This window comes from Rhinolophus ferrumequinum, chromosome 4 (assembly GCF_004115265.2).
Source record: "Rhinolophus ferrumequinum isolate MPI-CBG mRhiFer1 chromosome 4, mRhiFer1_v1.p, whole genome shotgun sequence".
NCBI lineage: Eukaryota > Metazoa > Chordata > Mammalia > Chiroptera > Rhinolophidae > Rhinolophus > Rhinolophus ferrumequinum.
In genome coordinates this window covers 20,161,793-20,186,671 of record NC_046287.1, presented here as the reverse complement: position 1 = coordinate 20,186,671, position 24,879 = coordinate 20,161,793, and the positions used below count along the sequence as shown (strand labels likewise).

General features: G+C 34.4%; 1 protein-coding gene across 6 annotated transcripts in view; it reads left to right on the top strand.

Annotated features, from left to right (window-relative positions):
• Window positions 1-24,879, top strand: part of PCDH9 (protocadherin 9) — an 875,404-nt gene that overhangs the window by 55,257 nt on the left and 795,268 nt on the right. The gene's annotated exons all lie outside the window — the stretch shown is intronic.

Here is a 24,879-nt window from a genome sequence, read left to right as displayed (position 1 = left end):
GATAGAGGAACGGGGTGGGAGTGAAATGCATAGAAGTCAACAAAAGGAAAGAATGTCAAGACATCAAATGCTGCCAATATACTAAGTAAGTAAGGTAAGGGTGAGAAGTCAACTGGATTTAGTGAAATGACTCCTGTGAGAGAAATTTGAGCATAGTTGTGGAATCGAGATGGCAATTGGGCGATTGAGCAGTGAGTGGTGGTAAAGAATAAAGAGTGAATGGTGATCATTTCTTGAAGAAGTTAGAGTCTGAAAGAGAGGAAAAGATACAAAAGCTTGGAAAGGTGACACATGGAAAGGGATTTTATTTAAAGAACGAAAATATTAATTATTTAATAACTCAAATGATAGGAACTCTTTAAAAAGGGAATGCCTATACCAGTGCCAAAAAAAGGAGAAGTCCCGTGAAAGAACCAGGTGTGTAATGGAATAGACAAGGCTAGATAAAGTGTGTACATGTGGGGTAATCTGTTCCTACTTAATGTAGTGTGTGTGTGTGAGTGTGTTGTGTACACATTTTTGTTAGTACTGTAGATATAAGTGAAGCTAGGTAGCAGTGTCAGTTGAGGCATTGCTGAGTCTTTCTTTGAGTCCTAATAGAGACTCTTTTTATTTTTACTTCTGGAAACCATTCAAAAGATGCTTTCACAATAATACTTTGATAGTAGACTGATTTTAGTCAAAAACTTTAACGTTGAACTGAATGAAAGTACTTTTGGTAAGAGGAAATAAATGAAGAGAATGGAGCAAGATGTCTGTGCAGAGATCCAGGCACATCATCTGGTTAAGCACAGGGGATTGAACCGAACCTGAAAAGATTTATAGGACCTTGAGCAATTTGCTTTATGCTGTTAGTAATTGCAACATCACTTATTCCCTACTTCCCTTATTAACTTTCTCTGCACCACCGCTCTTTTTGAGTTCCCTACCTTAATGAAATAACCTTTTTTTTTTTTTTTTTGGTCTTTCTTTACTACTTTACATGTTACACTATATAGGGGAGTGAAACTAGTTTTCTCAGCTGGACCCTCTCACTCACTAGCCAGAGGCCAACTTTTCTTCTAAGTAAGACTCCATACAATTTTCCCCATTAGGCATTGGTTTCATTGTCTACATGTGAGCAATAAAACTTATCAGCTAGCTCAATCAAACACATCAGCTGGAAACATCTTGCTGTGAATGAATGGACCAGTTAAGAAAAAATAAAGAAGGTATCCTTGGATTTTGTTGTTAGAACAGTCTAGATCTGTTGTTTAAACATTAGACATAGTTTCTATGTCTGCATGTTTGTGCATTTCTGAAATCTAGTGCTGGCATTTTATTGAAGTTAGTACTGTCATAATTCTCTTTATAATTAGTTAAGAAATGGGATTGGAGGTATGAGTTTGAGAGGAATTTTGAGTGTTGTAGAAGTAAGCACTTTATTCTAACTGTAACCAATTTGAACAAATAACCCCTCTCTCTGAACTGTGATTGGGAGGGTCATTGGTATTGGGGGACCCATGAACAATTGGAAAGTGAGGACTTAGGTGGAAACAGATGTGGCAGTAGGAAGCTAGTCTAACCCAAAACAAACATCAATATATATATAGTATATATTCATATGGCTATATGTATTCATATATATGTATACACACATACCTATGGGGTGCTTAATACAGGGTGCTTATGTATACATATATGTATATATCAATATATGTATGGTATATACACACACATATATATGTATATATATATATATATTCATATATATTCTATACACACATACAGGGAATATATATATATGTGTGCGTGTGTGTGTATATCTATATATATACATATATATGTGTATATAAATATATACATATATATGCATATGTATACATATGTATGTATACATATGCATATATATGTATATATGTATATATACACATATATGTGTGTGTGTATATATATATACATATATATATATGTGTGTATATATATATATATATATATATAGAGAGAGAGAGAGAGAGAGAGAGATTTTATACCCCTTGTTTGTTCTATTTTATACCCCCTGTTTGTTCCAGGCCCTTTACATGGTGCACTCACGGAAAGCATGGTTTATATGTGAGATTTCATATAGCTTACCACATCGGGATGATTTATTTAAGATGAATCTTGGGTTGTGGTAGGTAGAAACCAACCAAAATTCTCTTATTTCTGGGATTGTGAAAATCACTCTTCTTCAAAACTAATAATTACTTTTAGTCATTAAAAATCTAGTTTCTCTGAAGAATATCATAAGTCTCTCAGGCATAAGCACCACATTGTCCAAGCTTCGAGGATCCTTGAAGACATACTGAGTCAGGTAACAGAGAATGTTGGCTTCTACCCATATCTGGATGTTCTCATACGAAAGTGTTCACGAGCAAGTTTCCCTGCAATCTTTCAATGTGTGGAAAAGCCTCTTTATCAAAGAACCTTGAGTTTTATTTAGATCAAATCAATGAAGAAGTATTTTTCTGACATAAAAGATGCTTAATTTGTTTTCAAATTTACAGTGACTTTTTTAAACATAAATTTGACATTAACAAATAAATAAAAGATCAATGTAAGATGGAAATAAGAACTCTGGGATGGGCTCATCAGCCTTGTATTTAATGCTAAGGGATCATCCTGCACAAGCCCCGCCCCTCTTACCCCCTGCTTGCATGGTGATTGTAGCTTTAGTTATTGGTTCAATGAATAGATACATTTATAATCAGCAATGTTTATAATCCATAACAAAAAAGCACAATATTCATAGCTGGGCTTTCTGTAGATAAAACCATTATAATAAACAATAAATTCATTCCCTTGCTCCATTCCTCCTATGTATAAATCTGTCTATCATCTATCTATCTCTCTATCTATCTACCTGTCTGGCTAGCTAGCTCACTATCTGCAATCAGTAGTATATTTAAGATTAATATTTTATATGTATATGTACACAAGGACAAATTGCATGAATGTTTGTAGTGTGTGGGTATGTAAAAGAGACATTTAATTTTCCCACAAATATTCTTGCTAATATAATCAATGTTTGTCATGCAGACCATATGTTCTATGGGCTATTAAAGATGCTTTTAATTTTTTCTTCCATCTAAAAATATAATAATATGAATAAATTAATTATACATTTTAATATCTATAAATTATATGGATTGCTCATTTTTTTTCCACCCCCTTTAATGAATAGTTTCATTTGAGGAAGAAAACCTATCATCTAAATTGTTGAAAGAGTATGCTTTCGTTTTGTGCAAGATGGTATTTTTTTAAAGCACAAATAATTCCTGCATGCAACTCTATAGATCTGGCTTCTTGGAGGAAGTTTATGGTTTGATAAGAGGGTGGTGGGGTTCTGTTTTATTTTTGTCTTACAGCTAGAGGCATAAAACAGCATTTTCTGCCTATAAAGTATACTTAGAATTCGAAATTCAAAACATATCAGGCACACACTTCCCGCTGCCTTGCTAACCTATTTTCCAGGGTCATTTTCCTTCAAGTGCAGTTAAATTTTTTTTTTCTGTCAGACTGAAGTATGTACCAGGGGCTCTTGGGATTTGACTTCACAATTCTAGACTTTTATCTAGACCAGGTAGCCTAAGTAAATTTTCCATCTTGTGAAACTCCTGCAGTGAGGCTGCAGAGGGGAAAAAAAGCTAAGTACCAACAGATACACCACGAGTCCTCATAGTATTGTGAATCAGGGTTGCTGTTAGAAAAATATATTTAATTCACTGATCTTAAAGAATATATCCTTCAAGGGGCAAAGCTAGTCATCCCTATATTTTTTACTTTAATATTTTTCACAGTAAGGCAGATTCAATACATACGCTTCTCAGGTGATATAATTCTCCACCCTTCATTCCTGCTGCCAGTTATTTTTATATAACAAATTGCCAATTGTATTTACTCAAAAAGATTACATTGGAAATGTCTTAATGTGGATAACTTTCAATCCACCCATCCCCTGCTCCAGTGTTTGGGTGTATCTGTGTTATATAATTATGGTAGTCTAAACGTCCCTCCCTTTGATGTATTCTTCAACAGATACTTTATTATTATTATTATTTTGAGTTCCCTGAGCTATAAGGAACAGAATTTCAGAAAACTTGAGGGATTTTTTGCTTTTTAGATTTTAGCTGCTTGTGACTGCTAATGTATGAGTTTCCACCTGAAATCCGAATACATCCCATAGATGTATTTTGTTTAGTCCTGCAGTGCTTTACATTTGCATTAGCTGCCAATATTTAACAATAAAGAAATGATAGCTTTCCTAGAATCTTTGAATGAACCAGCAACGCCACTTCATTCTTGAAAGTCCATAAAAATCCTGTAGAATTGAGCCCCACCTACCACTTCAGAGAGTAAAGGCTCCTTCAAATTTGAAGGATTCCCAATACTGCCTGGGATTCCCATCACTTGCGGCCAAGTCTCTATTGCTTGTTTTCATCTCACTTCCCATTTAGCTTCACTTATTTAGTTTAACTGCCTGCTCATTGTAATCATTTGAGTGTTCTGCTCATTCTGTAGGAAGGGCATAGACATTACCAATTGTCTGCCAAGTCTTATGAATGAATATATGCTGTCTGGATTGATGGATTAAGAATGATGCTAGGTCTCTGTCTGACCTCAGCAGGAAAGTATGCCTTCAGGAATTGCACTGTCTGCCAGGGGGGCCATGAGAGCAATCATGCTAGACGTAGTGGACATACACTTGAGATGAAGGACAGCCGGCTTGCCTGGAATAGTCCCACTACAACAATTGTTAGAGAAGCTGAGCCTTACTGAGATTTTCTTTTTCTTCTTTTCAGATAGATAAACACACACTGAATTTTGGCTGGGCAATAATCTAGTTAGGCCGAATTTACAGATAAGAAACAGGTTCAAGGTGTCATCTGATGTGGTAGAACTAGTGAGCAACAAGCTTGTCCGAAATAGTCCCATTACAGCAATTAGAAACAAAGCTGAGGATTACAGAACATTTTCCCCCGAAAGTGATTAACACACACTGATTGGTTTTGGCTTTGTTGTAATCTAGGTAGCCCTAGTTTACAATATGAAATTCACGTTCAAGGTCTCATGTGATGTGATAAAAGTACCAAGTAGTGGTCTTAAGTTTTGAATGTGCATCTCTGTGTATTACATTGTGCTCCCTTAGTGTTTTGAAAATGTTCACGTTGAAATCCAGATACCTGTAACAAAGAATTACATGCTAAGAGTAAGATCTTTTAGGGAAATCAGTTCCACTGTTCTCATTTATTGAGGACTTATGATTTGTCTATCATGCTGCTAGGAACTTTATAAAGGTTATCTCATTTACCAGTGCAATTTCCCTGTTTGTGTAAAAGTATTATAATCATCACTTTTTGGAAGAGGAAACTCAGGTTCAATGGCCTCAGGTAATATATATCCAAGATCACAAAAGTAATAAGAAGTAAACTCATGTGAGTATTTTTAGCAATGAGGTAATTAAAAAAAAATATAGAAGAGGAAAATAAGAAATGAACAGATTAATTCACTTCTTCAACTTCTCTTAACCAGTTAGTAAAAGAAGCTTTTATTAATTTAATCATAGAAAGTGTCATTTTAAAATATCTTGTTAGGAAAATACATAGCATTGGATTTTTTTTTTTCTTCTCTGTAGCACAGGGTTGCTAAGATTCTGTATGAGTTACATTGACTTGACAGTTTCAAAAACTACAGAGTATATTTAAAGTATTGTTTAGTTTACAAAATAATCTTAGTCTACCTTGGAGTTTTCAATAACAATAATCAAAAAATGAATACTTTAGAATGTACTAAGATTCTCCTTAAAAGAAGGCAAAAGAAGATTAAACAGCAATAATTTTATGAGTTAAATCTATGCCAGAGCTTCCCTTTACTAAATAAATAAATAATAAATAAATAAATAAATAAATAAATGGATTTTGCATACTAGAGCATTAGAGAACATCAATATGTAAGTTTTTAATTTTCTTAATGAAACATTAAATTCAAATACCAAAATAAGTATTGCAAAATATAAAAATTTTTAACTGATTTTAGAAATTAGGACTTTGATATCCTTAAAATGTGACTTTCCAATAATTGAATTGTTCTTGCCTCGCATTTGCATTCTTGACTTTCATGTTAAATGCAGTCATGTGTGTGACAAATGTAACTGCGCTCTCCATTTGTAAACAACCACTGATTTTCTAAATTATGCTGATGACCACCAGTGTAACCAATGTGAAAAGAACAATTTCTCTATACCTCAGGAATTTGCAATGTCTTTTGAATGTGTGGAAAGTAAGGAAGAGTAGGTAAAAACATATATTAATAACTACTTGTTCAACAAATATTCATTCATTAAACATCTACTGGATCTGTTGCTCATCCTTACGAACACTTAAATGACCCAGAATTACTCATGCAAGGTGCCCTAAAAGTATTTTAAAAATTAGAGATTTAGAGGAAGTTGAGCTCATTCCACTTAGAGATAACAAAAGGTTAAAGATTGAGATAGCTTTTTAAATCAACCTTGAACAATGGTTGACGATTGGTAATCTTTTTTTTTTTTTCTATTTTTCTTCCTATTAACACCCCTTTTTAGAGTCACTGAGGTCCTATTTAGTATTCTTGGAATGAACCTGTTTCTTTCCCCATGTTTCCTCTTCTTCCCTGCTGATTTCCCCATGGTTATGAACATTCTGTATCAGCCTTTAGAATCAATGTTCTTGAACTATAGCAATATAAGATGGTGATACAATGTCGAGGCTTAGCAAAGAGATTATATATTGAAATCATTCCCAAATCAGATATTCTACATTAGAAGAAGGCTGTAAGAATAAAGGTTTTGTCACAACTTGTCATAAATGTGAATACGGATTGCCACTTGCATCGGATAACAAGTGAAAGTTGTCGACAACATATTTACCTTTATCGGCATGTTTTCTTTTCTCCTGCCATTGTATTTGCCATTTTTAATATGAGTTTTTGTTATCTATTGCTGTGAAACAAGCAGTTTGTTTCTGCATGAAATAGTAAGGATGTGACTTCAAGTTCCTAAAGACAGCTCTGTCTCCTTTTTTTTTTCCCATGGCTGTATTGTATTGGTTTCTGACTATGTCATATAAATTTAGATTCCTCTATACATTAATTTTACTATGTAATCAAATAAATTGGATTATGAATATAAATCCAGACAGCTGATCTGATAATAATATGCTATTATCAAAGCATAATAACTACTGGTATGGAGTAATCATGAAAAAAAGGGAAAAAAAATACCCTGATATATAGATGGAATCAAGCTGAAAAACTTCGGCATATTTAAAAGACTATTGAAAACAAATTGGAAATGGATAGATGTGGAAGCTAGGCCTCAGTCTCTTATTTACAGCAAGTGACTCAAAATGTTGATTTTCCTGTCACAGGGAATGTCAACACTTGTAAAGAAAAAGATATTGACTTAAAGCAAATGAGTTAGAAGGCTACATCAAAAGCTTTTCTATGATAAAGTGAAAGCTTGATGAAGAGTGGCTTTTCTCCTTTTGAAACAGTAAATTTGACTTTATATACTTAAGAATTACATGACGCAGTCCTTACAAGGCCAGATATTGTCCTTATTGTTTTTATCACATCTTAAATTTTCACAATCACACTACGAAGTAAATATAGTTATTATCCTCTTCATTTTAAATAAAGGGAAACAGAACCCCAAAGGGTTTAAGTAATTTGCTGAGAGCTATGCAGTTATTAAGTAGTAAAAGTAGATTGAAACCTATAGAGTCTGGCCCCAGATTCTCTCTGCTCCTAACCATTTTATTATGCTGTTTAATGATACACATAGCCCCTTTTAAAGACAAATAATGTAGCCTAAATACTTTACACTTATATTGGACAATGGATTAAAAAAATCATACTGAATTCTTCTGAATGTATTACTTTAAACTAGAATGAGAAAGAGTAGTGTTCTAAGGCAAGAAACTGGAATTAATTTAATTACTAAGGGCACATGTTAAGAAACCTTTCTTTTCAGTAAACATTTTTCTAAATTTATCTGAATATTAATGTCATACAAAGACCTTTTCCAGTGTTAGCTTACCAATGAAAAGATATTGTCTAGATAATAGAAATAATTGTAAAGTTGTAGACTTTTAGGTAGAAATGAGTCAAAGATAAACATGAATGTTGCCTGCTCATTGTAGGCCATTTTATTGTGACATTATATGTTTTCTATCCTGATAGAGAAAATAAACATTATTTCTCAAATTACCACCAGTAATATAGCCTAGAATGAAAAAAAAGTACAGCAAAAAAGCAAACTCAAGTCCTTAAAATTTTTACAAATTCTGCTATATATATCAGTCTAATAAAGTAAGTAGATACTTTCATTTGACAGAAAATATCAATTATGTTGTATTACCAAACAAAAACAATGAAATAACCAAATAATTTATATAAACTCATTACACTCATAGTTTAGGTACATAGTCAAATATCCACATTTTGTGTCATATGAAACTGAGTTTTCAAAGAGATTTAAGTGGCTTGCTCATGGTTACCCGGTAGGAAACTAGGCTTCCAGTTCAAAGGATGCCACAACTGCCATGAATCAGTCTATTCACAGTTATCTTTTGGATACCTGACCCATAAGTATCAGAGGGTGTGGATACTCTGCTAAAGCAAGGCTCTGCCCTCATGAAATGTATCTGTTTCTAATAGAAGAGAAAAACAAATAAGAACATATTGTATGGCAGGTGCTCATGAAGGTATCAAAGATAATAAAGAAGTATAGGGGTCAGGGAGATATGGTGGATGTGAAAATTATTGTATGTGGAATGGTCAGCAGAAGCCATGATGATAGGAAAATCCAAAGCAGGCCATTGCAAAGCCCCTGGTCTTAATAATTCAGGTCAACTGACGCCAAACTATGGCATTTCCAACTAAAGAAGAAACAGATTCAGAAAGCCAAATTAATCACATTGATTTAAATGTAGTGAAATTATTACTTGTGGTAAACATATTAAGTCTGAAGAATGGGTAGAGTTATGTAGTTTCTAATAACAGAGAAAAATAAGCTTTTAAGTAATCATACCTCAACAAATCACTCATTCAAATATCATTTATTACATTAACGGTAACATTCAAATACATCTTGAAAAATTATTCAAGTTCATGAGGAAATAAATTTGTATTAAAAAGATAAGATAATGATGCCTATCCAACAGTCAAAAAAAAAATTATCCCAAATCAACTTAGATTCCAAACCAGACATTTTCATACAGAGCCAATGGAAATATAAATTGGAATAACTTATTTTTTTATTTCCTGGATGGAATAGATAGATAGAGGGAGAGGGAGAGGGAGAGGGAAAGAGAGAGAGAAGATAGATAGATAGATAGATAGATAGATAGATAGATAGATAGATAGATAGATAGATAGATATAAAAGCATTCTTTGTCCTGGGTTCAATCTCTATCCTTCCACTTAATCTTCAGTCTTGACAGTTCATAAAAATGAGCAGTAACAGAGTTACTGAGAACATAAATGAGGTAATTAATGTAAAGTTTTTAACATGGAATGTAGTACAGTAAGCACTCACGAAATATTAACCCTTACTATCATAAATATATAATGGTATATTCTGCAGCCATAACAATCAGCTTTGGAATTCAATGACATGCTGAAATTTTTATTAATGCATGGCTAAATAAAAATTGAAGGTTATCAAACAATATGTATAGTATGATTTCACTTCGGAATGGTAATCATATACATTTTATCATTATAACCATATTTATGTTTAACTTGCTATTTAGCTTAGAATCTTTTTAGTCATCACAATTCACTAATGAAAAAAATGAGAAAAATAAATAATATCCAAAGAATTAACAGAGTTTATGTCTGAGTGATAGGATTGTATATGATTTTACTTTATTTTTTTATTTATTCCTTCTCACATTGCCTTTCAACTCACTTTATCAAGTACCTACATTTGTGCTGTAACCCTGTTTTAGATGTCGCATTGCTATGATTAATTACATGGCCAAGGTCTCCCTGCCTGAAGAGGCTTTCATTGAGGTGTCTAGTCAGCAGGTAAATACATTCATTTGTAAGATAATTTCCATAGGGTTAGTGCTGTAGGAACACAAAACAGAATGTGTTAGAAAGTGACTGCAAACCCGGGAAAGGGAGGCATAAGTTCCTGTACATAAAGTGTGGTCAGAGATAATCTGAGGAGTTAATAAACTGAGACCAGGATGGTGAGAGGAAGACAGACACTGAAGAGCAATCTGGGGAGAGATTCCTTGGGGGAAAAACAAGCTCCACCCATTAACGATGGTAAGAGGTCAGAGCCCAGTGCAGGCTGCCTGGAAGCAAAATAGGAGTTGGACAGCCAGCATCCAGTGTTAGTTCTTCATAACATTTCCATTGAGTTTTGTATTTTTCTATACTAGGCATGTCATATAGTTTCAAATATTTGAAGTGAACTATAGATGTGTGTTATTTAAAAAGGGCAGGAATAACAAAACTAAAAATGCTTATAGATGAAATGAGAATAGCAGAAAATGAACTTGGACATGCATTATAACTGCATAATGTGCAAATACACATATGTTTGGATAGTGATTAGAAGATATCAAAGCACATGTTTGAGTGGATTCATAACTTTTTAGAAACTAAATCCTTTAAACTTTTAGCTAATTGAGTTTTATAATATGGTAAGGGAAAAATCATGTCATTTATTCCCTTCACAAACTTCAGGAACCCCTTTTGTTGTTTACTTCAAAAGTCTTGTAGGTTGTCATGATGTTTCTCCTTATTGTAATATCCCGGTTTCATTCAGATCACTAACAAACAAATCTGGACATGTTGATTAATCATTTTCCTGACTATGTGTTAGAAAAAATAATGTAAGTCGCTGATTATTACTTAAAGTATTGCATATATATATATATATATATATATATATATATATATATATATGTTTTTTTAAATTTATTGGGGTGACAATTGTTAGTAAAATTACATAGATTTCAGGTGTACGATTCTGTATCACATCATCTATAAATCCTATTGTGTGATCACCACCCAGAGTCAGTTCTCCTTCCATCACCATATATTTGATCCCCCTTACCCTCATCTCCCACCCCCCACTCCTCAGTATAAAGTTATGAGTGGTGATATACTAAGTTCTGATAATTAAATTCGTAAACTTGTTGCAACGATATTGCTAACTTTTTTTGATATCAGAGGGATTATTCATTATGACTAATCTGAACAGTTAACCAAGTTTACTATTTGCAAGTGCTGAAAAAGGCTGTGTGAAAAAGTTACATGAAAATGACCTGAACTTTTCACCAACAAGTCATGGCTCTTGCATCCCAACAATGTATCAGCTCACATGGCACTGTCTGTGAGGGAGTTTTTAGCCAGTGGGGGAAAAAAAAAACTGTATTGGAACACCCTCCCTACTCACCTGATCTGGCCCCCAATGACTTCTTTCTTTACCTGAAGATAATGGAAATATTGAAAGAAAGGCATTTCAATGACATTCAGGATATCAACGATAGTATGAGGACAGCTCTGATGACCATTTCAGAAAAAGAGTTCCAAAATTGCTTTGAAGGGTGGACTAGGCACTGGTGTCGATGCATAGCTTCCCAAGGGGAGTACTTCGAAGGTAACCATAGTGATATTCAGCAATGAGAGGTATGTAACACTTTTTCTAGGATGAGTTCATGAACTTAATTGTCTGAGCTTCATATCTTTGCAAAATATTATGCAGTATTTAAATTCAGTTACTTGACACAGAAAGTTCTGAGATAATAATAAACTTTTTAAAATCTGCTTTGGCATATTAATAACTAAATCCAGAAATGATAATTACTGTCTGAATGTCTTCTTACAAGATAAAATGAAATGTTACAATGATTTGAAGTTAGGGAATTTAGTGTTTATGATATGACCTTGTTACAGAAAACCTGCACTGGAATTTTAAATGGTTGGGATACAAAGACAGAAAAGCAAATTTAATATGGAAAAGTGAGAGCACATATAAAGGATAATTTTAATAACTAAAATCACTGTGTTTGACAAGTGAGATTAAAGTACCTGATCTATCTTCTAAAAGCACCATTCAAGGTCCCATATTATGTACATCTTGAAATATACGTTTTAAATATTTTTAAAGCATTTTGTACTTGAGAGTAGCTTGATTCCTCTCCCTGGAGGACTGATAAATTTAGGAACCATTGTAGATCTCTACAAATATGTGCCCACAGATAACAATACTATATTAAACCCTTGAAAATCTGCAAGAGAGTATATATCTTGTTAAGTGTTCCTTCCATAGTACATTTTTTAAACAGAATATAGATTTTCATAATACCATGATATTAAAGTAATAAAATAGGTTGATTTGAAAAATATTATGAACAATTAGTGGAATTTTAATTGAAAGCTTTGGTTGTTACTTCCACATTTTTTTTATAAGAGGTGAGTATGATCTGTGTGATTTTCTTTATATTCAATTCCTTCTGATTCTCATTCATGCACATAGAGTTGCTACAGTAACCAAATAGTTGCCCCAGAGTTGGTCACTTCTCTGGTTTTATATGTGGAACTTGAAAGAGTTACTATTTATATATGGTAAGGAATTAATTGTGCTGGTTACTGTGCATCATTGTCTTAAGGTGAGAGAACTGGATTGCAATAAAGGATTGCAAAAATGCATCCATGGTTTTGTCTATATTGTCCCATTAACTTTTCTAAATTTTACTAATAAATTTAATGACACATTTAAAAAGATTTTCTGTTTTAGTCGCCTCAGACCAAGTGCTGTTTTCTGAGTTCAGAACAGTGCAGGTGGTTGCATATTCCACAGTTACCTGTCTCTGAATACATATTACTTAAACGGTAGTCTCTAAGGGGTGCTCAATCAGTTTTCCTTTCCCTCTGATGTGAAGAAAGATGTTACTCTTGAGCACCTTATCTTATCCACTCATTTGGGAGTTTTAGAAGAGGGCATTGAAGTGTGGCCAATTTGATTTTCTGATGCAGACTCCTGCAGGCCAGGAGATTGGTCAAAAACCACTGACCTTCTGTTAACAGTTTCTTCTGGTGATCAGATATGAAAAGCTTTTGATGGTTGTTCTGTGAGTTAGGAGTCTGGCAAGTGGAAGTCAACACTGCTTGTGGTATTTGATATGTGAATTTTAATAAAAATATTTCACGCTAAAATTTCTAAGAGACTATATCTAGTTCACTTTAACCAACCAAGATCTTAAAACTGAAGTTGTACAGAGAAGCTTTTGGAAAGTGAGACACTTTAAAAGTTAACATGTCTTTTGAAATACTTATATTTTAGGAGAAATTTGAACTATAATTCAATTTGAGAAAGACACCGGTATATTTTTCTATTTTATCAAGTGTTATGATCTACGAATGTTAGGTTGGTGCAAATGGACATTATTTAGGGTATCTATCTAGGTCAATAGGTATTAATAAATGGAAGGAATAAAGCCAAGGGAAATTTAGCCTGGATATGAAAAATTAATAACTCTAAAAATTATTGGCTTTATAATTGCTTCCCAGAAGATATGGCAAAATCTCTGCTCCTAGAGTCATTTTAGAAGGCTGCTTTGAACAAAATGCTTGGACTGTGGGCTAGACCATCTAATAAGTTTTGGCCCTCACCAATTTCCAAGCACTGTTGACTGCACATAAAATATTACAGTTATCACTTTTGTAAGTCCAAATAAGGGCAAAACCCTTTATAATGCGTGAAGAAATTGTATTGTTGCTATTATTACATCTTTCCATAATTGAGAAAATAATGGGAAGAGGCACACATTAACGACATTTGGCAAGGGGGAACAGTTTCGTTTTCTGTCATTCTTCCTTATTAAGTACTAATTCCCTCTCCCTCCTTACATTAACCCTGCCTGACAGGCCATAGAAATTAAAGTGTTCATGATTAGGTCCTGGTCTTCTATACACTGAATTCTACAGTGAACAGGCCCCCCACCATAAATAATAGCTCTGCATGTGGGGCTGGGACCTGCAGAAAGTGATTTTTCTCCCCTTGGAGTTCAATGTCTCTCTTTGGAGCTTACTCTCCCATAAGCTGCAAGACCCAGAGGCTTTATGGATAAATTGCGCTCAGAACAAGAAGGCAGAAAGGGCGTTAGCTATTCAGAGAGGCTGGAGTCAGTGGGTGCTAAGACACGTGTTTTTTTGTCACTGAAGACTTTTAAGCATAGATGTAGCAGTATGGCAGCCAAGCAGACCTCCTGAATAATTCATCACCGCCCTACTCTCTTCTGAAGCCATATTCTTATTTATGAACATAGATTTTGTTGTTATTGATTGCAATTCTCACAGAGACATTTCATTAACTGGGAGGTTTGTCTGTTTGCATATGTTTTGTTTCCCTGAGAGTTTCCTTGTACTTGAACATAACTTATAGCTAAAGTAAAATTACAGAGAATTGTCTAACAATTCCGGCTCATTCTGCAATTGGGAAGGGAATTGGTAATGGTTTTCTCTAGATATCCAGATCATTAAATCATTTTATTCCATTAATTGTACAATGATCTGAAATTGTGGTGAAAAACGCTCAAGACAAGTACTCTTCCCAGGAATTTCTCTGCCTAATTCATTTACTACTGTTGTTCTAAATAGATCATCTGAAATCCTAATGGTACTTGGATTTCTGAGATGCGTAAAATATCTAAGTGACTAAGAAAATTGCTTGACTGCTCCACAAACTAGCTCCTAGACACGTTATTTCAAAACGTGTGAGAATTCAGTCGTACTCAGGGCTGCATGAATTTTCAGATGGAATCTAGAATGTGACCCAGTAGGATAAATGTTTTTTTGGGTGTTTTGTTTGTTTGTTTGTTTGTTTGTTTTTGTTTTGTTTTGTTTTGTTTTTTGGTGCCTGAGAGCAGAAGTGTTCTTTCTTAACAGAGTTCACAAATGATGTTCATGGCTCATAATACCGCAGTAGCTGACTCAAATGAAATGCTGGTTTCTATCTGAGAAAATCATGATGGTCTGAAGGGTACCACAGCCTTCAGGTTGTCTCCCATTATGGCATTTAAACCATATACCCTAAGATATGAGCATCAGGAGAATACGTAATATTGAAGTTTTAATCAAAAGAGGAACATGAAAATGCTTTCCTGTTGTAAGAAAGAAAACTCATGAAACTTCTGGAGTACAGGTATCCCCTGCCTTTTGAAAGATTGTGTTACACTTCTTTGCTTTTACGAAAGACCTACATTACTGCATAATTTTGCGAACCCAGAGAAATCTGAAGAGGACTCTTGGTTTTAATAAAGAAGGTGAAAGCTAAAATAGCGTTCAGTGATTGTTTCGCAGTGAGCCATTATAGAGGCAGTGCACAGCCCGAGCCGTAGCACTGCTTTTACTATATTCTACTGTTATTTTAGGTTTCGTAGCTTAATTGGTATGATTTGGTAGGTTATCTGAGGGGTCTAGGAACACTCAAAAATTTTTGTTTTCCATATACATTAATGGTAATTGCTTCTTCACTTTAGGCCGTTTCGGCTTAGGAAAGCTTTCACAGGAAGATTGTGCTGCTGGATAGTGGGGGAAATCTGTTTTTGTTTGTTTGTTTGTTTCATTTTGTTGCTGTTGTGGATGATGATTTGTTTGTTTGAAATCTCTGAGGTTGAAGAAAAATGAATCGCAAAAACTCAGAGTCAGCATTTTCCAGGATGGCCATGGTGTTTGTCCAAGGAAGCTCTTCAGAACGTATGTGAGCTGGAGGGAGGGTTTCCTGTGGAAGAAACAGGAAAGCAGTTCAGATCAGAGTGGATTCATGTGCTCCACTGCAAAGTAGTCCTTAAAGTCCTAGCAACCACACAAAGAATGATAGGGGGAAAAGGAAAGAAAAAAAATAAGCAGGAAGAGGCTCCTTGCTGACAAAAAGAATATATTTTGGTTATATAGTTTAGTTACTTTTTTTATTACAGTACTGCTTTTCTTTGTACTAAGTATTCTATTATTTAAATGTAGGCTCATTTTCTTTTTCCTGAATGAACTTGTTTTGGAATCAATTATTGAATGAATCAATTCTCTAAGAAGATATGTTGCCATTTGCTAAGGAGGAAATTATTCACCACCTGTCCCTGCAATCATTTCTACAGCTATCTACTTTTTGATGGAAATGTTTAAATTAATTGCAAATCTAAAATAATGTATTTTTTATTGTCCTCTTCCAGGGGTGAATCTAGTTTCTCTGACCATTATTTTCTCCTCGAGGTCCAACAACTCACCCTATTGCTTTTCCTTTTGTAAATTCCGTTTGATTTCAAGACGTGGTGTGAAGGGCCAAGTGTGCCTGTCGTGGACCACATGTGACATACCAAACTGGCTTCAAATCATGTCATTCCTGTGTTGAAGTGCTTCAGCAGTGCATCCTTTCCTTTAGAATAAATTCTCAACTCCTTGTCATGGTTTATATGTCTCTAAAGAGAGGGACCCACTCTTACCCTTTGCCCACAACTCTCCAGGTTTAGCTGAAAGTAACCACGTTTCGGTCAGGACATTGCTTACTCTGTATGGCAACATTACGCTCTAACATCCTCCTGTTCAAATACTTTCCTTCCTTCCAACCATTTTCAGTTTCGTGATCTTGAGAAGATCATCTTTTGCATATCCTCAATTTCTTCATTTTTAAGATATGAGTGATAATAACATTTCCTTTTACAGTTCTTTTGAAGATTAAAGATCGTGTCACTAAACCGGTTTCTGCCGTTTGGTCTAGGAATGGAGTAATTCCCTGCCTCTTTTGGAGTTTGATAATGTTTTGGACTACAGAGAGAATGCTATTCTCTCTTGATAGTAAACAAACTAAACTTGTGAAATTTCATCATGTCAGTTTGTGTAACTTTTGCCTAAGCCTTTCGTTTATTGTCCTAAAATTAGACACATATACTAAACACACCATAGAAGGCAAATCCCACCTACCATATCTTATAAAGGGCGAAGCTGTAACAAAAACTATTTTGTATCCACGCTTTGAGGTCTTTTGTCCTTTGGTATTAAAAACAGTAAAGTAGAAAATCAACAGTTTCCTGCTCTCAGTTTGTGAATCACATAAACATTCAAGCCAAGGGTATATGGAAACAAATAGACACCTTCTTATATTTGCTTACATTGTGTGAAACAAAATGAAGAAGCAGATAGATTTGCTTTGGGACTAAAATAAGCACTATTGTCTATACACTTGTAACGGTTTTCAGGACAGTAAAAGCTCTAGTGATACCGATTATGTTAGTTATAAATGTGTGTATATTATGTGCTACAGAAAGACGTTGTAATTATTGTTATTTTAGAAAAACAGGTAAGACTGTGACATTCAGTTACCTTTGTAAGAAGTTTACTTTTAAAATTGCTCTATCTCATTTGGCATCTAAACTCAACACAGATGCTTTATGATTTTATGTGTTTAATTAATGTCAGCCCCCAGGTTGCAGTGAGAGTTGTCTGATTTCCCTGCCAGAGCCCAGACTGAGGGAATTATGCTGGCAATGAAGAAATGATGATGCTCAGTAAGGTTTTAAACTCATGTTTCTAACTTCCCCCAAATCTGCCGGATTATGAGTTAGTTTTCAGGTTGCCTTCTGTTTAAAGCACTCTTGATCGCCAGATAAATATCTTTAGTAAATATTATGGTTAAAAATTGACCACATTCATAATTATATTGCTATTATATTATCTCACATGGCATGTTTTATTTCCTATTCAGTTCTTGTTCAATAAAAGACATTTGGCGTTACAGACACTTACTTTTGCAGCCTTTTGCTTGGATTTGAGAGTAGTAGAATTTACCTACAGTGCAGGCCAGTGCTGAATCAAGTATGTACAGTCTCAGAGACTTAAAAAACTGAACATTTTTAAGGGACTGCATGAATTAAAAGTAAACATTCTTGAACTCACCATCATTATAATTTGCATCCATTCATTTAAACAACATGGTTCAAACACTTAGTATATGTATATCTTAAAGGCATGAATATTTCAAAAATGAATAAAAGAAAACCCAGCTGTCAAGGAATGTTTAGTTTAACAGAGGAAGTTTTTAAATTGTGTAAATACGGAGAGTGATAAGTAGCATAGGTAAGACATAGACGATATTGTGGCAAGGATGAATATAAAGACAAGAGATATGATGCAGTTAAGATATATTAAGATTATAAATATTCAGAAAGGGTTGTGTTTCTTCATTCAATCAATTAATATCTTTTCAGTATATGTTAGGCATTGATCTAGGCACTGAGGATACAAAACAAAGATGAGCAACTTATTTTATAAAGCACAGAAGGAAATAAAAGAAAATAATATCAGATAATGTTCAGTACTCTGAGAAATGTGTTTGAGAGTTAGAGGCAAGGAGAATTATTGCACAGGCTAGTCTCCTTAAGGGGATGATCTTTGAGGTGAGGCTTGAAGGATAAAATCAGCCACCCACATGAAAATCAGGGACGTGAATATCCTAGGCAGGAAGAGCAAGCTAAGCAGCTGAGCAGCAGGCTGGCTCAGGTTTGCCAGGTGTGTGAGTATTCGATTGCAAGATATGGATAGAATTAGACACCCAAGCAAAAGCCAAATAAGATTGATACTGTTTTTTTGTTTGTTTGTTTTTGTTGTTGTTGTTTTATCCCCACAAAATGGCCCCTTTGTTGGTTATTTCAGAGTGAGTCCAATATTTTACTTGTCTTTGTATAGTTCTTAATATTCTGGATATTTCCTTTAGGACAGCTAGCTTCTGTCAACACTGAGTAATTCCTCAGCAAATACAGAGGGAAAAGGAGACTGCACCTGGGACTTAAAGAGAAGATGACTTAAAAATGAGATCGATCACCTAATGGAATACATCATGCATCTAGTATATAGTCCATTGTTATAAAAAATACAAGCACATTTGTTTTCTATACATTCGGTAATTACTACTTAACATTATGATCCAATGTCAACATAAAGAATTTTGTTTTCTATACCCCTCTTTCCCATTTGGAAATCTTCCCATGCTTTTGTAATGCTCTAGCCTCTGATACAGTAATATAAAATAATCACTAATCCCAAACCCTATAACAGATTTTAAAATATTAGAAAAGCCGGAAGCATTGAACTATCTCTGAAAAACCTGAAAGATTTAGAAATGATACTGGAATTACTTGAGCCTCCTGGCCCATTGAATTCAGTTCCAGACAGGGAGTTCGTTTGCTTCTGAAAAATAACTGATATGAGTTTTGTAAAGCAAGTTAGTGAGAAATTGTGAAATATCTGATAAGCTGGGATGGGGTGCCAAAATACAAAATTGAAAATCACATATGTAGAAAGTCAAACCCCTCTGACAGAAAACAAACATTAAAAGAATGTAATGAAAATTAGGTTAAAAAAAGAAACCATTATAGGATAACGTTTCTTAACACCGCATAAGTCACCAAAACAAGATTGTATCTTTTACTTGCATATTCTAAACTGATGGTGGATTATTTTAAACATTTACTTTTTATGTCTTATATAAGGAGGATTTTTTGTCATTTTAAGTTTCTTTTTATTGTCTTCTTCCTTACCTTTGTTTCCATTCAACACACTGATTTTTTTTTAATGTGTTGTATAAAACAATATATGATGTGAGCAAGATATCAAAGTACCTGTGTGCATTGTCTTTTAATTCTAAGGTCACAACAAAGCCAAATGAAACTGGTATTGTTTCTGTCATTCACACAAAAAGATTTCCTTTGGTGATTCAGTTATTTCAGTTATTTCAGGGTGAACTAAAATTTTAATCAGTGCCCATTATACTGTAAGTATATTTTTTTCTGGAAATGGTACATCTCCAGTAATTATAGATAAAAGCATCACAGAAGAACAGAACTCTGGGTAAGCAAAGGAAGTAGATAATACAGGGTTTATGTATTTTTCTCCCCCCAAAAAACCTACCAAACTGTATGACTTTGATCAACACATATGGAATGTTCTATCTGTGTAAGGCATTTCCAATTATACAAGGATGAACATAGCACAGCTTTTATAGATGAGAAGCTCACAATATTACAAACAGAAAATACGTTTAAGCAAGTTGTTAAATGTGTTGTGAGGAGTGCATAAACTTTTCTTTTTTATGTGGAAGGGACAACTAATTCTGTTGGAGAAGGAAAGTTAAAAAGGGAAACTTGGGCTGGGTCGTGGGGCCCTGGAGGTGCCCCAGTCAAGCAAGAGGGTAAGGGGAGAGGACAGGATGGCCATAAAGGTAGGAGGTGAGACAGCAGGGTAGGTCCAGATGGCTGTATGAGGGATACTTGAGGATGAGCCTGGAATGTTGCAATGAGGAGTTTGGGATGGGGCGGTAGCTAACCTCATCCCTTAAATAGAAAGAGTCCTAATCATATACAGATTTAGAAAGAAGGCACTGCTTCCTCGGGATATGAGTCTCAGTCTTCTAACATCCTAGTTTTGTTCGTCATATGTATTTAAATGTAAAACGTTCTCATCTTCCTCATTGTCATTTCTCTAGAATAATTTTGAAAGTGGATTCCCCCAAATATAATGAATTTGAAAGTAGCATTAATGATGAGTCTTGCTTCACATTGATTGATGGAAAGTTTTGTTTTTTTCCTGCTTTTGTTTAAAGAGTATAAAAACAAGACAGCATGCCTTTGAACAGAGCTGATATTCCTTCCTTTCCAAAAGGGCATCAATCGTGTTGAGGCAGCAGGTATTTTTTTCTTTTTTTTAAGATGCTTCAGTCTATCATGTCTGAGGGTATTTAATCAGAGTTTTAGAAATATTCTGTTATCTACCCAAAGAGATGCTGATTTCGTCTGATTGACTGTTGTTGCAAAATTGAAGAAATGTTCAGAGATTTAGGTTGGAAAAAAAAATAGTGTTCATAATTTTTTCTTCATCAATAAGGTAAAATCAGAAGTCTAGCAATGTCATGCTTTTTACTCTGAGAGGTACAGAGAGGCCTTAGGCACAAGTGGATTTCTGGAAGCAGTAGATTTCATAAATTTGAACTAAATTGTATCAGGCATGGAGTGCTGCCAAATTCTAATTCATTAGTTCACTGCTTGGCAGAGTTCCGTCTCCTATCAACAGTAGAACATACAGGTTTCTTCTGGGGGTATGGGATGCTCTCACTTGCAAAATGCAGCTTGTGCTTTTATTTAATGTAAAACCTATAAGTAGAACACAAAAAGGTCTTGTAAGTTCTTTAGTTATGAGAAGATGAAATTTTGGGGAATTTGTGAAATATGGCAATTTCTTTCCTGTCATTTGGGGTGAGTGTTTTAAGAAACGAAAAAGTATCCTTAAGACTCTTTTAATTCATTCACATCATCTTGCAACAAAATTATTATCTTTTGAGGCACAATGATGATATAGGAACCCTGAGGGCATTTGGGACATGGTGCCTTCGAAATAAGTGTGGTCCAGAATTGAGTGGAGATGTCCCCTGCATCACTACTATGGTTCTTACTTCCTGAGGCCTTTATAATACCTTAAAAGCCTGAAGTCCCTGAACCTAATGATATTTTCCTCCTTCTTTATTTATGATAGTTTTCTTTTTCTTATTTGCCTCAGTTTCGATCGGTTGAAAAGATGAATTCTTTTCTTCCTCTAAGTATTGAGCATAAAGCTTTCCCAGTGTCTAGAACAGAAATGCCCCCCATTGTCTGCTGCTGTGTAAAATGAGGTCCTTGGATCAGATAGGGTCGTCTAGTTCTGACATTAAAGTGTTTTAGGATGCAGTGTTTGCTCTCAGATTTCCTATCCAAGTTTGAAAGATGCCGACTTCTTTCCAGCAAATCATCAAAGAAGTCGCAGCTCTTGGTTTACCAGTTGAACCTGACATAGCACTAAATAGCCCTATTTCAACATATTTTAATCATATGTGATTAAAAACAAGAAGCTCCTCAATAAGACGACGAGATCCTTTCACCAAACTTTGAAAAAGATGGAGGACTTTTCTGGATTAAAACAGGGAATGGTGCAGGGCGAGGCACTGTAAGGTGGAAGTCATATATGGTGAATGTTGAACTTTTTTTTTTTTTTTAGTAGATTAAGATTTATTTGGTGGACAGTGAGGAACAATCGGAAGGTCTTAGGAAGGGGAGTGTCACAATTAAAATCGGTGAAATAAGGAGATTAATCTTGTTGTAGCAAGTAGGTTGGATTAGTAACTAACTGTGTGCAAATGGTTTTGCACTGAACAAAAGTCATCCTGGAGTGCTGTTAATGTCTGTGTTTCCAAAGGGTGAGCTCTAATTACTCTTTTATTGAGTGTGTGTGTGTGTGTGTGTAAATTAAAAACAAATATGCGTTAGTTGTAAAAGGTTCTATACTTATTTACAAATCTTCATTCTCACTCCTTGATATAATTGTAAGCACTTAGTTTTGGTATACTGTGGTTAAGAATCACATGACGTAAAAATATTATACTTATTGATTTAACAGAACCAAAGGTGGGAGAGCAAGATGGGGCCATTGAAATGAACAAGAAAGCAATGATTATATGTCTGACTAATATTTGTTGAAGATACCTTAGTTGTGTATCTTTTTTACTTGATAATGCAGTCAAAATATGGAATACCAAGTTTAGCAATTTCTATTAGTCATGATTCATTTCTCACTTGTTATGGAAAGCAATGCATTGTACATTTGTTTTGATTAAAACTAAAATTATCTTTTACCATTAACATATGGACTGGAAATATGTCTGCCAATATATGACCCTTATGAGACAATTATTTTCAGAATTTTGACTTTAGAGGTAAATATTAGATGATCCTGCCACTAAGAAGCTCTGTAACCTTGAGCCTTTGTTTCTTCATCGGTACAATGGGAATAAAAATGTTATCCAGGTTGTTTGTAGGGATTAAATATACTAACTTGTATGAAAGTATTCAGCTAAACGCCGAGTTTTTAAAACTCAAACACTCTACAGATGCGTGCTCGTTACTACTGCCATTACCTAGTTTTAAAGTTAATAATCCAAGATTTTTTTTTATAGGAAGTAAAAGCTTTTAAAGCAATTTTTCTTCACAGAAGTAGATATTGCAATTTCTTTGTAATCTTAAGGTAGCAAGTAATCATTAAAAAATCAAATAAACATTCATAGTCAGTATTTAGAGTTTGGTTTTCCATTTAATGTTACTTTGTTTTGTATAAAAGTAGATGTTTGGCTCAGGTTTGTTTCTTTCCTTTATTCTAAAAATAATGATGATTATGATCATTGTAACAAATATTTACTGGGCCCTAAGATTGGACTGGGCACTGTGATTAACGTAAGATATCTCACTGAATTCTCGACTCCACCTGTAAAGTGGGCACCATCATTGTACACATTTCATAAGTATAACGAGTATTAAACATATTACAAAGAACACACCAGGTATGACAGAATGAGGGAGAGAGGCAGAATTCCAGCAGAGGCACTCAGCATCAAGAGCCCATATCCTTGCTGTGTTATGCTTGCTGTCTTTATACTGATAGGTAGGTTTTCAAGGAACACAAACCCTAGGAGAACAGCTCTCTGCCCTAGCACGTTTCTCTGCCTTAGCACTCAGCACACAGTTATCCACCTTAATATTCTTTCAAAAGACCTAGCCACATTGTTGACACATAGTTATGCCATAAATGTACTTGAAAGGTTATTGATACCATGTAGTATTAAGGCAGGGACATTGGGGGCTCAGGTTTGAGCACCAACTTGAAGGTAAAATCCTCCTTAAATTTTGTACCATAAGTACCTCACTTGCCTTCTCTTGATTTGAACTGACAAGGTCATGCAAAAGTTTTACATCATAGAAATAGAAAACTTAATATAATAACACTGTGTTGTTGTTTTTTTTAAGATCAAAGGGACTTGTCTATTTGTTATATTCACCCTCAGACTTTTATCAGTGGCTGTATTTTTACAATTTAACATATACACCCAGACTGTTAAGAACATGAAAACTCTAGGCCTTGATCAGTTTTACTCAGGCTTTTATTGGTAAATAAAAAATGTCTTTATGACAAATGTAAAGAATGTAGAGAAGGACTTCTAAAGCCATAGAAGTAAACTATGACTGAAACAAGAAATGCTAAGTTTTAAATGCAAATGAGTATATTGATTGATTCAGAAAAGTGGTGATTTTCAAGAGAATGTTGACTTCATTTGCCTTAATCTTTTCATTTAAGATTAAAACTCATACAGACATTGTAACCAAATGTTGGTTATTGCATATAACAGGAATGAGATAATTACCTTTCTTTTTCTTTCTTTCTTTCTTTCTTTCTTTCTTTCTTTCTTTCTTTCTTTCTTTCTTTCTTTCTTTCTTTCTTTCTTTCTTTCTTTTTTTTAATTTTCCTGTGTCTTATTGCCCATGTGCATTCTGCTGTTACCTAGAAGAGAAATGAGTGTACGTCAGCAATAAAAATCCAATGACTATTCCTATAATTGGTCCTTAGCTGTCTGGGGAGAGCTGCTTCATCCAAAGAAATGGTCTTGAACAAATCTGTATGTTTCCTTCAAATCACAAAGGGGAAGAAAAAATACAAATTCCAATTAATGTAATTTTACAAAAAAAAAAAAAAAAGACATGGAAGGTATTCTTAACATCTTAGATATGCTTATAAATTCCCAAAGCCACTGAGACTTAGTGACTTCTAAGGACTTAAAAGATGTGAAAAAGATAGACCCGCATTTAAATGCTGATCTCAACGTTTCACTGGGGACCACTAAAAAGCCTTTCAGAAGAAAAGACCAGGATCAGCAAAACATGAAATCATTATAGCAGCAGACTTTCTAGGTCTGCTTTATATTATATTTTTGAAAAGGACATTTGTTTAAGGAAGGAT